Source organism: Protopterus annectens, chromosome 13.part0 (assembly GCF_019279795.1).
Source record: "Protopterus annectens isolate FY-2018-M chromosome 13.part0, PAN1.0, whole genome shotgun sequence".
NCBI classification, from domain to species: domain Eukaryota; kingdom Metazoa; phylum Chordata; order Ceratodontiformes; family Protopteridae; genus Protopterus; species Protopterus annectens.
Genome location: NC_056747.1, coordinates 1,289,455,678 through 1,289,471,596, shown reverse-complemented (window position 1 = coordinate 1,289,471,596; position 15,919 = coordinate 1,289,455,678). Strand labels below are relative to the sequence as shown.

Here is a 15,919-nt window from a genome sequence, read left to right as displayed (position 1 = left end):
CTTGTCTTAATCCTGATTCTCTGCCTCCTGCACCAGTAAAGCCTGATAGGTATTACAGAGTACCCAGTTCTCACCAATTTCTTTACAAAGGCCATAATGCTGACCCTGAAACCATTTCACAAGGCCCTAAGGGATTAAAGGCCTCCACTTCCAAGAATCCACTTCCTGCAGAAAGGGAATCTAGATCTCTAGAAAGGTGGGGTAAGAAGGTATATACCGCCACCCTAGCCATGAGGGCCTTAAACTGCCAGTTTCATATGATTAAATATCAACAGTTCCTGTTATCACAATTAAAAAACAAAATGTCTCAACCTGAACAACAAGATTTAAAAGAGTTACAGGATATGATGCATAGTGCGGAACAAGTGGGTAAACACACCTTGCAATGTGGTTATGATGCCCTAGAGGCCTCCAGTAGAGCGGCTGCTACAGGATCAGTCATTCGCAGACATGCCTGGCTTAGGGAACAGAATTTACCTGATCATGTGAAAGCTAAACTTCTTGATGCTCCTTTACAAAAGGATGTACTTTTTGGTACTAATGCTGAGGACATACTACGGAAAATGGAAGAAAAAGCCAAATCTATGCAAACTGTCAAAGCTTTCTTACAGGTCCAGCCACCACGATTTAGCAGGAATTGGCCTTCAAAAAACTGGTCTTTTCCAGCCACTGACAAGCCCCAAAGAGGTAGATACAGACGCACAAGGGGCAGAGGGCAGTCACAAGGATCATATAGAGGCAGACAATGGCAAACTCCAGCACCAAGAGGTGGTGAAGACAGTGCACAACAATACAGGAAGCAAACCCAATGACTCCCTCATTTCCATGCCAAGCAAGTCTCAGCTGGCAGCACCTTTGGGAGGGAAACTAGCATTATTTGCAAACAATTGGCATATTGTCACAACAGACAAATGGATTCTGGACATTATAAACAGAGGCTACAAATTTTAATTTCACACTCTTCCAAAAATGAGAGGCATGCCAAACCTACCACAAAATCAAAGGGTAGAGGCACAACTGCAAATTTCAAAGCTCCTAAACATGAGAGCTATACAAAAGGTACCTACGCACCAACAAGGTCAAGGTTTTTATTCAGGACTCTTCCTGGTACCAAGGAAAGGAACCGACTGGAGACCCATTCTGGACTTATCCATCCTAAACACATTTCTACTCGTACCAAAATTCAAGATGCTCACATTACAGCAACTTCTTCCCATGCTGGGCAAGGAGTTTTGGCTGGTAACATTGGACCTCAAGGAGGCATACCTGCATGTCCCAATCAGACAAAGCTGCAGAAGATACCTCAGATTTCTTGCAGGTTCAATCCACTATCAATTTTCTGCATTGCCCTTTGGCTTATCTACTGCGCCCAGAGTATTCACAAAGTGCCTGGCATCAGTGATTGCCTTTTGCAGACTTCAAGGGATACAAATTTACCCTTATCTGGACGACTGCCTGATCCAAGCGGACAGCAAACACATACTACTGGAACATCTGGCATATGTGACACGGTTACTGCTTTCTCTGGGATACACCATCAACAAGGAGAAATCAAGGCTAACACCATCTCAGAAAATAACCTTCCTGGGTGCCAGCTTGGACACAAACACCCAGATGGCATATCTTACGCCAGAAAAACAGGGCAATTATCTCAGTACTTCAAAACACTAGCAAAAGTACCAGGCTTACTGCAAGGAAAATCCTGCAGGCTCTGGGATTCATGGCATCTTGCATTCTTCTAATCCCATGTGCAAAGCTGCATATGAGGAAACTTCAATGGTACCTAAAAATCTATGGTCTCAACACAGTCACAGCTTGGAAGCAATTATACCAATAATTCCATGTCTGCAAAAGGAATTTCTATGGTGGGCCCAAGCATGTCAAGTAAACACAGGCCTTCCATTCTGCAAGCCTCAAGCAAAACAAGTCATTACCACAGGCCTCAGATTCGCCTGGGGCACATGAAGGACAGGGGCATTCAGGGCAGATGGTCCCAAAGGAAAAGCAATTTCACATCAATCAAAAAGAAATGCTAGCAGTAATAAATGCAATTACAGCTTTCAAGGACTTCCTGCATCCAGGACAATTACTGATAAGAACAGACAACACCACAGTAATGTGGTACATAAACAAACAAGGAGGAACACACTCATACCCCTTGTGCAGACTAGCCATGACTCTTTGGAACTTGGCTCTGGAAAGACAAATCGAACTTCAAGCACAGTACTTGCCAGGACTGGTAAACACACTGGCAGACACTCTGAGCAGGAATGTGACAGATCCACACAGATGGAAGCTGCATCCACAGGTGTTTACGGAGATAATCCAAGCGTGGGGGAGGCCAGACATAGATCTTTTTGCCTCCCACAGGAACCATCAATTGAAAAAGTTTTGTTCAAGGTCCTTCCATCCAAAGGCCTGGAAAGTGGACGCCCTTTCATTCAGTTGGGCAACATGGACAGTTTATGCATTCCCACCTCTGCCTCTTTTGCCCAAGGTGCTTTTGAAAGCAAGAACAGACAAACCGAGGATGATACTGATTGCTCCAGACTGGCCAAGGCAACACTGGTATCCACTCCTGAGGAGCCTAACACGTACTCCTCCCTGGTCCCTGCCTCTAATACCTCTTCTGCTGATGCAGAACAGCTACAAAACCCTTCACAGTCAGCTGAAAACACTCAACCTCGCTGCGTGGAAAATTCCTTAACAGCACATCAGACTCTACTCTCCAAGGAGGTGCAGGATGTCATTTTGGAGGCCAGAAGACCATCTACAAGAAAAGCTTACTCCGCAAAATGGAAGCGGTTTTGCTGCTGAAATGAGAAAAGAAGACAGGACCCTAGAAAATTGAACTTGCCTCAGGTTTTACAGTACCTAGCTGAACTGCTGAACAGTGGACTTTCATTTTCTTCCATTAAAATACGCCTCAGCCATTTCTGCAGAATTCAACACGGATCCTCCTTTATTCTCTCACCCTCTCTTACGGCAGTTCCTCAGAGGGGCTAAGAATATTAGACCTCCAAGGAAGCAACCAATACCAGCCTGGGACCTTAATTACATACTAGAAAAATTAACATTGCCTCCCTTTGAACCTGCTGCCTCAACAGATCTGCAATATTTGTCCTGAAAAACAGCTTTCCTTCTGGCCATCACTTCAGCTCGTAGGGTTTCTGAACTACAGGCCCTCATGGCGGTGCAGCCCTTCCTCATCTTCCATCGGGATAGGGTTTCCTTCAGACTAATCCATCTTTTATGCCAAAAGTGGTATCCAGGGTAGCCTTAAACCAAGCCATACACCTACCTACCTTTTACCCTAACCCTCAAAACAAAGGGGAAAGGCTGCTTCACTCTTTAGACATCCATAGGCAGCTATGTTACTATTTGGACAGAACAAAGTCTTTCAGGAAATCAGAACAACTTTTTGTGTCCTATGTCAGAGGGGCTCAAGGAAACCAGTTACCAAACAGACCATTTCCAAGTGGATTGGCCACTGCATACGATTTTGTTACTCCTATCATGGGAAATCTGTCCCTACTGGTATCAGATCTCACTCCACCAGGGCCACAGCCACCTCTACAGCCTTCCTCAGAGGTGTGCCTACTAAGGATATTTTGGAGGCAGCCACTTGGAGTTCTGTACATACCTTCACAAAACACTACCACCTGCCCTTATATTCCAGAACAAGAGCAGGCTTCGCCGCTGCTGTTTTGCAGGGCATTCTGGCTCAACCCAGTTCCTCATAGTACCTACCACCCTATGCATAGCTTTGGGACTCTACCCATCTGTGATTACTGCAGCTGTATGCACGATGAACATAGTACAGTTTTGTACCTACCATAAATGTAGATGTTCGAGTGCTAATACAGCTGCAGTACAGGTTTCCCTCCCTCCTTCCCCTCTTGGTTAGGGCATGGGGCCTAACAACCTCTTCATACCTCCTGACTGGGTTATCTTGTTATGTTTTATTTGCTTGCTTACACTGATTTTGCATTACATTGCATTGCTTGCATATGTGGATAAGCTTTACTTATGTATTGCCTTCCTTTTGGGGGCACCTGACATCTGGGGCAAGAAAGACTGAAGAACATGGCGTCGGCTGGGTCTTATATACTCTGGCCTTCCTGACGTCAGAAGAGTAAGCGACGGCAACCGACCGGACCAAGACTTTGGAATTCGCCGACCGAGGGACCTGACGGCTGAAAACCCATCTGTGATTACTGCAGCTGTATTAGCACTCGAACATCTACATTTATGGTAGGTACAAAACTGTACTTTCTCACCTTTCATCCCAGTGGGAATGCTCCTGTTCTCACCTTTTATCCCAGTGGGAATGCTCCTGTTCTCACCTTTCATCCCAGTGGGAATGCTCCTGTTCTCGCCTATTATCCAAGTGGGAATGCTCCTGTTCTCACCTTTTATCCAAGTGGGAATGCTCCTGTTCTCACCTTTCATCCCAGTGGGAATGCTCCTGTTCTCACCTTTTATCCAAGTGGGAATGGTCCTGTTCTCACCTATTATCCAAGTGGGAATGCTCCTGTTCTTACCTTTTATCCAAGTGGGAATGCTCCTGTTCTCACCTATTATCCAAGTGGGAATGCTCCTGTTCTTACCTTTTATCCAAGTGGGAATGCTCCTGTTCCCATCCGACATAATCTACACTAGCAAACTTATTCTCCACCTCTCTGGCCACATCCATCCTACCTCTCCTACCACAATCTTTCTCTGCTCGTACTAACTATACATCCTCTCTAAACTGTACCTTTATGTGTCATGTTTAAAGTTTCATAAAAACTAATAATCCTCTGGATACTATATTAAACAGTTGAAATAATTGTATTCAAACTAAAACCTATTTGTAATCTGATACTAGAACTGTTCTCATACACTAAATTGTATCACTTGTAAATTTTGTATCTTAACCAAAAACCTATTCAACCTGGTTTCTGGAACTACATTACTTATGTCACTTGTAAATATTGTAATTATAATGTATAACCTATTGTAACTTGTTACTGGAGCTTTTCTCCCCAGGACTCCATTGAAAACGGGTTCATCTTGGCCCAATGCACTATCCTGGTAAACCAACTGCAAATAAATAAATAAATTATATACTTATACATATATATATTTTGCTCCCCAGTTGGGGGGCACTGACATCTGGGGCAAGAAAAACTGATGTAATGGCATTGGCTGCATGTTTTATACCCCTGACAACTTGACATCATGGAAGAAGGACAGCAACCGACGCAGGACCCAAGACTTTGTTAATCAGGCCGACACTGGGCAACATGCCAGCAGATTACCCAAGTGTAATGACTGCAACAGTGAATACACTCGAACATCTACATTTATGGTAAGTGTACACAACTGTACTTTTCCCTTCAGTGCAAAGGTCCCTCAGAAGGTGTGCCCAGTACTGTGACACACATGAGTGGGGCCCATCTACTGGGCCTGTCAGATTCCCTGTGTCCTCAATCTGATATTGGGTGAACTCATCATTTAGTTGTTCAGCCTCAACATCATTTTCACATACACCCAGACGGAAGCCAACATCTCTGACAAGTCCTGAAGAAATGTCCAATTTTATGGCTGGATTAATAAGTAATGCAGCATCCTTCAGTAAGTGATCCTGCATGGGAAACTTTTTCAGCATTTTCTGCAGCGCTGCAGCATAAAAAGCTGCAACTTTTTTGTAAAAGTTAAATTCAATGACTGTGCCGGCAATATCCTCCTCATGGCTGTTTATGTACTGCTTGACTTCATAGCCAATCCGCAGTTCACCATTCAGTAGAAGACAGCTACTGTCAGTCAACACTTACACATCACTGTGTTTGATTAGTCTGACAGCAGCTGCAGGTCTGAGGAGTCTGCCAGCGTACTGCTGCAGGAGTTTATGCACAGTGGCATATGCAGTGTCAGTAGCTGACTTTCTCTGCTCTGAAGCTGTATGTTGAACTCCAATAAGGGTTCCAATGCATACTTGAGGAACATAAAAATTGTATGTACTTCATGACTCTGCAGGTTTTTAGAAATTAAGTCAATCTTAGCAGACCTTGGCTCTGCAGACAGAAAATATGAATTTAGAGCTGGCCACATATCCAGGGTTCTGTTAATAACCTTACCAAGACTGAGCCATCTAGTAGGTGCATGTCTAATGATCTTGAGGGGGTCAGTATCTGTGAACAAAGCAAATTCCTGCAGTTTTTGTTGTCTTTGTGCACTAGAACTGAAATGGCAGTACACATCTGATACAAGTTCTTCAACTGGTGAATGTAGTACTTTTACAGCAGCCTTACTGCAGAGATCTGCCAAGTGGCAGAGACACTCCATGTTTATAATTGTGGGCTTCACCTCCTTTAAACGAGACATCACAGAATTGTGTTTTCCAATCATTGAGGCTGCATTGTCTGAAGAAAAGCCCACAATGTTGGAAACTGGAATGTTAAATTTTGTCAGAGTGGACATTAAAGAATCAAACATTGCTTGTCCAGTTCCTGACACACATTCTAGCATATGAAGGAACCTTATCACATTTTTGCTTGCCTTTTCATCGAGGTAACCAACAAGGATCACTAACAGTTTGTCATCTCCCATGTCTGTGCTTTGGTCCATATACACACAGAATAGTGAATGTTCTTCATCTCACATTGCTGCAGTCCTAACACTTGGGTAGTCCGCTGTCCCAGTCGGCCCGAATACCAAAGTATAAGGCTGACGTCGGTCAAGGCGCATTTGTCTGACATCAGGACGTCAGGGTACAAATGCGCATGACCGACGTCATATCCTCAGTCTTTTTTGCCGCATGGTCCGATGCAGAAGCAGTATTGCGAGTGCAGGTTGGCGTTCTGAAATTTTCTGAAGTCGGAGTTTCAGACCGAATCAAAGTTGGCTAAGTACCCGTTGGGAATATTTTGGTTTTTCTTGCCTCAGTATTTAACCGGATGTCAGAAAAAGTGAATAACTGTATTTCTTGTGGGAAACAGATACCTCATAGAGATTACCATACCTTGTGTATACCTTGCTTAGGGCCTGAGCACGACGTTGTTGGCGTTCGCTCTTGTGCTAGATTTAACAAACGCACTATTAAGAGAAGATTAGATTGTGCCAGGTTAGTTTTTGGGAAGCGTTGTAATTACAACATGCCGTCGGATGCTCCGGCGCCGCTTCTAAAAGCGCAAGGACAAAGCAGCGAAGCCTAGGGTGGAAGAACCGTCTGTCCCGGACGTCGGTTCTTTAGAGGGCTCAGTGGAGCCGGTGGTTCTACCAGAAGTTCCTTTGGATTCTCAGGGAGAGACTTTACTGTTACAAGATGTGTCCTCTCAGGAGGTAGGCCAGGCTGAAGGGGCTTCTCAGGTAGCTGTTCTCCCCTCCCTTCCTAAGGTGGTTAGGCCCTCCCCTTCTGTTTCCAAGGCTTCTTCTAGAGGCAGGCCAGGGTTAACTTCAGTGGGGGTCTCCCCTAGTTCTTCAGGGTCTCTGCCTAAGAAACATATGCTTAAAATGGCAGAAGATTTGATTACTATGATTAGAGGTTCTATGCCCCCCCCCCTGATAAGAGGCCTAGGGTGGAACCTAAGCTTGAGAGTTTTGAGCGGTGTTCGGAGGCTTCTGAGTCTTCGGCTGAAGACTTGCAGGAGTATCCTCCTTATTCTGATTCTGATGTAGATGACTCTACACCTTCGGCTTCTCCTCCTGAGGATTTTTCTTTTTCAGAGACTCTTCATTCCATGAGGGAGCATTTTAAATGGGAAGGTCAAGATTTCTCTGATTCCAGGAAAAGGCTTAGGGAATTTTTGTTTCTACCCCAGCATAGGCCTTTAGCTATACCTCCTGTTCTGGATGTGGTAGAGGATGTTTTGCAGAGGCTTCCCTGAACCCTGATTCTTTGCCTCCTGCCCCAGTTAAACCGGATAGGTATTATAGGGTGCCTGAAGCTCATAAGTATCTTTTTAAGAGTCCTAGGGCAGACCCAGAAACTGTTTCTCAGGGCCCTAAAGGTGTTAAGGCTTCTGTTGTTAAAAATCCTGTTCCTTCTGATAAAGAGGCAAGGGCTTTGGATAGATGGGGAAAGAAGGTGTATACTTCTTCCACTTTAGCCATGAGGGCTTTGAATTGCCAGTTTCACATGTTGAAATACCAAAATTATCTCCTTTCACAATTGAAGTCTAAGGTAGATGCTCTGGCGGAAGGTATTGAGTGTAAAGAGTTGCAGGATTTAGTTCATGTTTCTGAACAGGTGGGTAAGCATTCCTTGCAATGTGGTTTTGATGCTGTACAGGCCTCTTCGAGGGTGGCAGCCACTGGTTCTGTTCTTCGCAGGCACGCCTGGCTGAGGGATCAGAATTTAGCTGAACATGTAAAGACAAGGATTTTAGATGCTCCTTTACAATCTGATGTGTTATTTGGTGCGCCTGTGGAAGCAGTTTTAAAGAAAATGGAGGACAAGGCTAAGTCTATGCAGACTGTTAAAGATTTTTTGCAGGTTCAGCCTCCAAAGTTTAGTAGAAATTGGAGTACTAAGGGGTGGACTTATCCTTCTTATGATTCTCAGTCTAGGGGTAGATCTAGACGTGGTAGGGGCAGAGCTCAAGGTTCTTTTAGGCCTAGAACAGGCAGTTCGCCTGCCCAGTCTTCTGGTGAGGGCAGGGGTCAGTCCTTTCGTAAGCAGACCCAATGACTTGCCTTTTCAGCTGCCAGAGCCTTCTCGTCTGGCAGCACCTTTGGGAGGAAGGCTGGCACTTTTCAAAGAAAATTGGAGTGTTATTACCCAAGACAGATGGGTATTGGATATCGTTCACCACGGTTACAGGTTTTATTTCCATACCTTGCCTCCTTTCAAAGGCATGCCAGACATTCCTCCTATACAAAGAAAAGAGGCTCACAAGCAAATTTCTCTGTTACTCCAGATAGGGGCCATTCAGCCGGTTCCTGTGCCAGAAAGGGGCCTAGGATTTTATTCTCGCCTGTTCCTAGTACCAAAAAGGGGAACATGTGGAGACCAATTTTGGATTTGTCTATCCTCAACACTTATCTGGACATTCCCAAGTTCAAAATGTTGACGTTACAACAGCTTTTACCTCTGCTGGGCAAAGATCACTGGATGGTAACTTTAGATCTCAAGGAGGCTTACCTTCATGTGCCTATCAGACTCAGTTGCAGGAAGTATCTGCGTTTCGAGCTGGAAATTCCCATTATCAGTTCTCTGCATTGCCCTTTGGCTTATCTACTGCCCAGAGTATTCACAAAAGTTCTGGCTCCAGTTGTAGCTTTCTTCAGGCTAAAAGGAATACAAATCTATCCTTACTTGGACGACTGTCTGATTCTGGCTCAAGAAAAGGACGAGCTTCTTCAGCATCTGGAATATGTGATAGCAGTGCTAAGATGCCTGGGGTATTCTGTGAGCGAAATAAAGTCCAGTCTAGTACCCTCTCAAGACATGTGCTTTCTGGGTGTGAGACTGAATACAGCAGCCCAGATGGCCTTTTAACCCCGGACAAACAAAAGAATCTTTCCTTTACTTCCATCAACTATCTCTTCAGTCCGGGCTGACTGCAAGGACAGTCCTTCAAGCCTTAGGGTTCATGGCATCTTGTATTCTGGTGCTTCCCAATGCCAAACTGCATATGAGGAAGCTGCAATGGTATCTAAAAATGTATGGACACAGCACTGCCAGGATTTGGACACTGTCATTCCAATAATACCTTGCATTCAAAAGGAATTTTGTGGTGGGCTCAGGAATGTCACCTAAACAAGGGACTCTCTGTGACCCGGCCAGAGGCGAGTCAGATTCTAACGACAGATGCCTCAGACATAGCTTGGGGAGCTTATCTGAATGGAAAGTGGATACAAGACAAGTGGCCTGCCAGACTACAGCATCTACATATCAACATGAAGGAGATGTTAGCAGTCCAGTTTGCATTAATGGCTTTCAAGGAGTTACTTCTTCCAGGGCAGATGTTGATTCTAACAGACAACACCACTGTCATGTGGTACATCAACAAGCAAGGGGGAACACATTCTTATCCTCTATGCAGGCAAGCAATGATTTTGTGGGAGACTGCGCTCAGCTTGCAGCTAAATCTTCAGGCAAGGTTTCTGCCAGGAGCACAGAACTCCTTAGCAGATGTGTTAAGCAGGCAAATCATGGATCCCCACGAGTGGAAACTGGATCTTCATGTATTTCGGAAATTGACAGTGTCATGGGGAACTCCAGACATAGATCTGTTCGCTTCTCCACTAAACCACCAGCTGCCACAGTTTTGCACCTAAAAGGTTTCATCACACAGCTTGGAAAGTGGATGCTCTTTCGTTCAGTTGGGAAAATCTTCATGTGTATGCCTTTCCACCTTTGCCTCTCCTCCCAAAGGTACTCCTAAAGGTCAGACAAGACAAGCCAAGGATGATTTTGATAGCTCCAGATTGGCCTCGGCAACACTGGTACCCATTACTGAGGAATCTGGTAAGGAAGCCTCCATGGCCTTTACCTTTAATTCCACACCTTTTGTCTCAGAGGGGTTATCTACTCAATGTCAAGCTTCACTCTCTTCATCTAACAGCCTGGCATATTCTGTTTTGAACCACAGCAGGTCTCAACTTCCTCAACAAGTTTTGAATGTGATTATGGAAGCCAGAAGACCTAGTACACGTAAAGTGTATGCAGAAAATGGAAGAGATTTTTATTTTGGAGTGCAGCAAAGGATTTGGATGTTTCTGAGCCTAATTTGAGTGTGGCTCTTCAATATCTTACTGAGTTATTGGACAAAGGTTTGTCTTTCTCTTCCAATAAGATTCATGCTGCAGCAATTTCAGCTCACTATGATTGTGACCCACCATTGTTTTCTCATCCTTTGTTCAAGCAATTTCTTAGAGGGGCAAAGAATATAAGACCCCCACGTGAGCTCCTACTCCTGCTTGGGACCTCAATTTTGTGTTGGAGAAACTTACTCTACAACCTTTTGAGCCTGCGGCTACTGCTGAATTGAAATACTTGTCATGGAAGACTGCTTTTTTGTTGGCCATTACTTCTGCAAGAAGGGTTTCTGAATTGCAGGCCCTTATGGCGGTTGAGCCTTTTTGATTTTTCATAAGGATAGGGTATCATTACGTACTAATCCTTCATTTATGCCTAAGGTGGTTTCTAGTGTGGCTTTAAACCAGACTATTCATTTGCCTACTTTTTATGCAGATCCCCAAAATAGGGGAAAAGATTTTGCACACTTTAGATGTACACAGGCAGTTGTGTTATTATTTAAGCAGGACTAGGGATTTTAGGCAGTCTCAGCAGTTGTTTGTTTCTTTTGCTTTGAGTTCTCAGGGCAAGCCTGTGTCAAAACAAACTATATCTAAGTGGATTGGGTTTTGCATTGCATTCTGTTACTCCCATCATGGCAAGGAGATTCCAGCTGGGATTAGGCCTCATTCCACTAGGGCTACTGCCACTTCAACAGCATTTCTAAGGGGGGTGGCAACTAAGGATATTTGGAGGCAGCTACTTGGAGTTCAGTGCATACTTTCTCCAAGCATTACCACCTTCCTCTCTATTCTAAATCCAGGGCTGGTTTTGCCACTGCTGTGTTGCAGGGCATTTTGGCAGCTCCTGCTTCATTATAGTTTAGCCATCCTCCCTTACCTCTGCTTTGGGATTCTACCCAAGTGTTAGGACTGCAGCAATGTGAGATGAAGAACATAGTACAGTTTTGTACCTACCATAAATGTAGATGTTAGATGTTCAAGATCCACATTGCTGAAGTCCAATACCCTCCCTCCTTCCCCTCTGTGTTTAGGGGTGGTTGTGTGGGGGTTCTATTTTGGTAAATTTGTATATATTGTACATATATTAGGTACAGGAGTGTTTGGTGTTTTTGGTTTTGGCCTTATTTTTTTAGGGTCTTCTGACATCTGGGGCAAGAAAAGACTGAGGATATGACGTCGGTCATGCGCATTTGTACCCTGACGTCCTGATGTCAGACAAATGCGCCTTGACCGACGTCAGCCTTATACTTTGGTATTCGGGCCGACTGGGACAGCGGACTACCCAAGTGTTAGGACTGCAGCAATGTGGATCTTCGAACATCTACATTTATGGTAGGTACAAAACTGTACTTTTCTGGCAGGCTGTTGCAGCATCATTCTGGTAATGAGGCCCCAGAACATCCTGTGCAATGCATGATGCCTTTGTCGCTCCACATGTCATTTTACGAAGAACATCTTGATCCTCTCCACACTTCTTCATAAATTTCAGGATGTGTTCTGCTGCTGCAAATGATAAGTTGTGTTTAGCAAGGAGAGACACAAAACCAACCTCTGCCTCAACCACCTTTGTACTTGTTAAACTCTGAGGTCCAAAGAAATCCACCATAGATCTTCCAGCTGCATGCTTGCAATTCTGCCTGTGTTTCTCACTGTTGGCATGTCTTTGCAGATCATGTCGGCCCCCGCGATGGATTGTGAAGTCCGTGTTACAAGTCTTGCAGAAAGCAAATTTCACTCCGCGCCTACTCATAAAAGGCCAGTCAAAGGCACTTGCCCAACTTGGCTGAAAAATTGTGTATCTTCTCTTCTTTGGGGTGCGATCTATATCTACATCCCTGTCTTCACTGCAATCTGGGTAGTCTGTACCTAGCAGGTTTGCGGTGGTGTTAAACAATGAAACAAATGGGGCTATAGTGTAAAAACGAAAATTAGAAAATGTCCTCAATAGCAAAGATACAAGACAAGAGGGCCGTAACCTACCCATATCACTGGACGTTTCCTGACTTTGCACCCTCTTCTCTTGCTCATCTCTGCTCCTTTTGTTTACTATAAAGGCCTGCATGCTTCACTTCCTTGCTTCAACGACACTTTCAGTCCTGTGGTGCTCACTTGCCCACCTAACCAGTGTTGCAGAAGGGAAGCGTGATTTTCATGACATTCAGTACTCAAAGCACCCTTGATTATCTCAAAATCCATGCCAAGGATAAACACATCCAGCTTAACAAAGGCACTTGCAACACACATCATGACAATACTACTTGCATTTTACATTCACCACTATAGATGTGTTCTACCCCTGTCCTACAGCAAGGTGTGGGCCTGGCAAAGATGCCCAAAAAGGTACTTAAAACCAGGGCCCTCTGTGCTTTTACAAGAATGTACCATCAAGAAGATCATTCAAGATCAAGTTACACAAAGTTCTACCAAAAACAAAACTGGATACGTTAAAGCATCCCATTACTATAACTCACTTTTGACATCCATTTGGACATGCTTCTCAACCTCTTGGTGCAAGAAAACTGGACAAAGCCCAACATAAGAGGGACAAGCAGCACAGAGATTTTAAATATTGCTCTTATAACCTTAGAAATATTGTTCTTATAAGCTTAGAAATATTGCTAGAATATTCCTCTTATATCCTTAGAAATATTGATCTTATAAACCTAGAAAGTTGCTAGAAGAGGACCTGTCTTGACATAGCTTCTCCAAAAAAGGCAATTACTTTCAGAGAATTACTAGGGGGACAAGCAGCAGAAACATACAAACACTTTAAATATTGCTGTTATAAACCTAGAAAGAGGCTAGAACAGGACCAGTCTTGGCATACAGTTTCTCAAACAAAAAGGCAATTCATTTCAGAGACGTACTAGGGGGACAAGCAGCAGAAACAAGCACACACTTTAAATATTGCTCTTATAAACCTAGAAAGTTGCTGATAGAACAGGACCTGTCTTGGCTTACAGTTTATCAAAAAAAAAAGGCAATTACTTTCAGAGACCACCACAGAGAACAAGGACCTGTCTTGGCATACAGTTTCTCCCCCAAAAAATAGACATACTAGGGGAACAAGCAGTAGAAACAAACACTTTAAATAATGTTGTTTTAAACTTAGAAAGATGCTAGAATAACAGAATCTGTTTAGGCATACAAAATTACTATCCATCACATCAGAGACTTACTAGGGACACAAAATACTGAGACTAAATATTACTTACACACTTAGAAAGTTGCTAAAATAACAGGATCTGTGCTAGCATACCACTTCTAAAGGGAAATATTTTCAACCATTACAGCTAAAAGCCTAAACCACTTACCTCTGCTTTGCCTATACACATGGTACCACTTCAGCAATACAGTCCAAGCACAAATCCAATGCAACCATGGCACAAATATGATATTCCAACTCGGTTGTAGAGCAGTGTAGCAGAAAGATAATCCTCAGCCCTTCTGTTCTGACACAGCAAACAGACTCCTCTCGTCAAGTCACCTCTCCTCGCAGGCAGGCTAACTTCCACTTCCGACTCCCGCAATGTCTTCGTCTGCAGCCAGCCGCTCCTTCCTTCCTCCTTCCAGCCAAATGTTTTCATGTAGTCAGTAGGTCGAACCGAAAAAGTAAAATCTCTGATTCTTGGAAGCCTTTTTCAAGTCATTATTTTGGAGTGAAAAGGCTTCCGAGAACACGATTGGCTTGTATTTTGGAGCTCTCATTGGCTCCCGTCCTCCTCAGACTCTCTAATTGATTGGCTCATAGACCGAGTTCACGATTGGCTGTAAATGCGGTCTACGAGCCAATCAAAAACTGCAGAGCACAGCCAACGCGGAAGGGTAGCAGAGCTATGCATAAGTTTGTATACCGCAATGCCGATTGGCAGTAATTGCACTATACAAACCAATCAAAAACTTCGTAGCGGAGCCACAGCTGTTCAATGCAGAGCAGTGGCTTCGCTTTTCATTAAATGTGGAGCGTTCCGCATAATCCGGAGCACTTGGATGCTCAGCACCCAGCAGAGTAAAAGCACTCATCAAAGTAAACAAGCCAAATTTGAGGTAAGTTTGGCCTCCCAGGCCAAGGACAACTACAAGGCATTCTTTAGTAATGTCCGCAACCTCAAAGGCAATTGTTTGCAGAGCTCATTGTAAATGGAGCCACGTGTACTGAGCCAGAAGATATAGAAAACCTCCTGACTGCTAAATTCAGATCCAAATTTGCCCCTCAACCTTTCCTCAGGAAATATCATCAAATATAACTCCCCTGCTATCACTAGGGGACAGGTCCTTAATGCTCTCTCTAAGACCAAGAACACTGCATCAATGGGCACAGACAATATCCCAGAATGCCTTCTAAATAGCATGAAACAAGACCTATCAGGGCCTCTGGAATTACTATCTAACATGAGACTTTGTGCCTTATGAACAGAGAAAGGCAACAGTCATCCCTCTGCACAAAGGTGACTCATCTACACACCTTGGAAACTACAGACCCATATGTCTCACTAGTCTTATATGTGAAGCCATGCAAATAATTATCATGGAGATGATCAACAGAGATATAGTAACCCTTCAGACACTGAACCTAAACCAGTTTGGTTTCGTCAAGGGCAGATCATGCCTACTCAACCTGATGGCCTTCTTTGAGAACATAACAAAAGCAATGGATGAGGGGAAAAATGGTTCACACTGCCTGCCTTGACCTGGCCAGGGCATTTGACACAATACCCCACTCTGGCATTGTTGACAAACTCAAGAGTTTAGGTACAAACTCTTATGTCACCCAGTGGATACCCATCTGGCTCACAGATAGGACCCAGGAAGTTCGAATTAGGGAGTTCACCTTTACAAAGAGGCCAGTCACAAGTGGAGTCCCACAGGGATCAGTCCTTGGACAGCTTCCTTTTCACATTTACTTCTCAGAAGTCAAGGCCAATGTCAGTGGTCTCTAGCTGACTAAATTTGCAGATGATTGCAAATGAGGAGCTGCCATTGAATTGCACAGTGACACAAATGTTCTCCAGGAGGCGCTGAGATAGACAAACAACTGGTGTCAGAGCCATAGACTAAAACTAAATGCCAATAATTGCATAACCGTATCCTTTGGGAAGTCATCCATCCCTGGTAACTCTCATATTGACAACACACCCCTTAGAGTTGACCCACTAGTCATGGACTTGGG

General features: G+C 44.1%; 1 protein-coding gene across 1 annotated transcript in view; it reads left to right on the top strand.

Moving 5' to 3' along the window:
• The window catches only part of CBX1 (chromobox 1), a 494,455-nt gene that overhangs the window by 413,845 nt on the left and 64,691 nt on the right, over nucleotides 1-15,919 (top strand). The gene's annotated exons all lie outside the window — the stretch shown is intronic.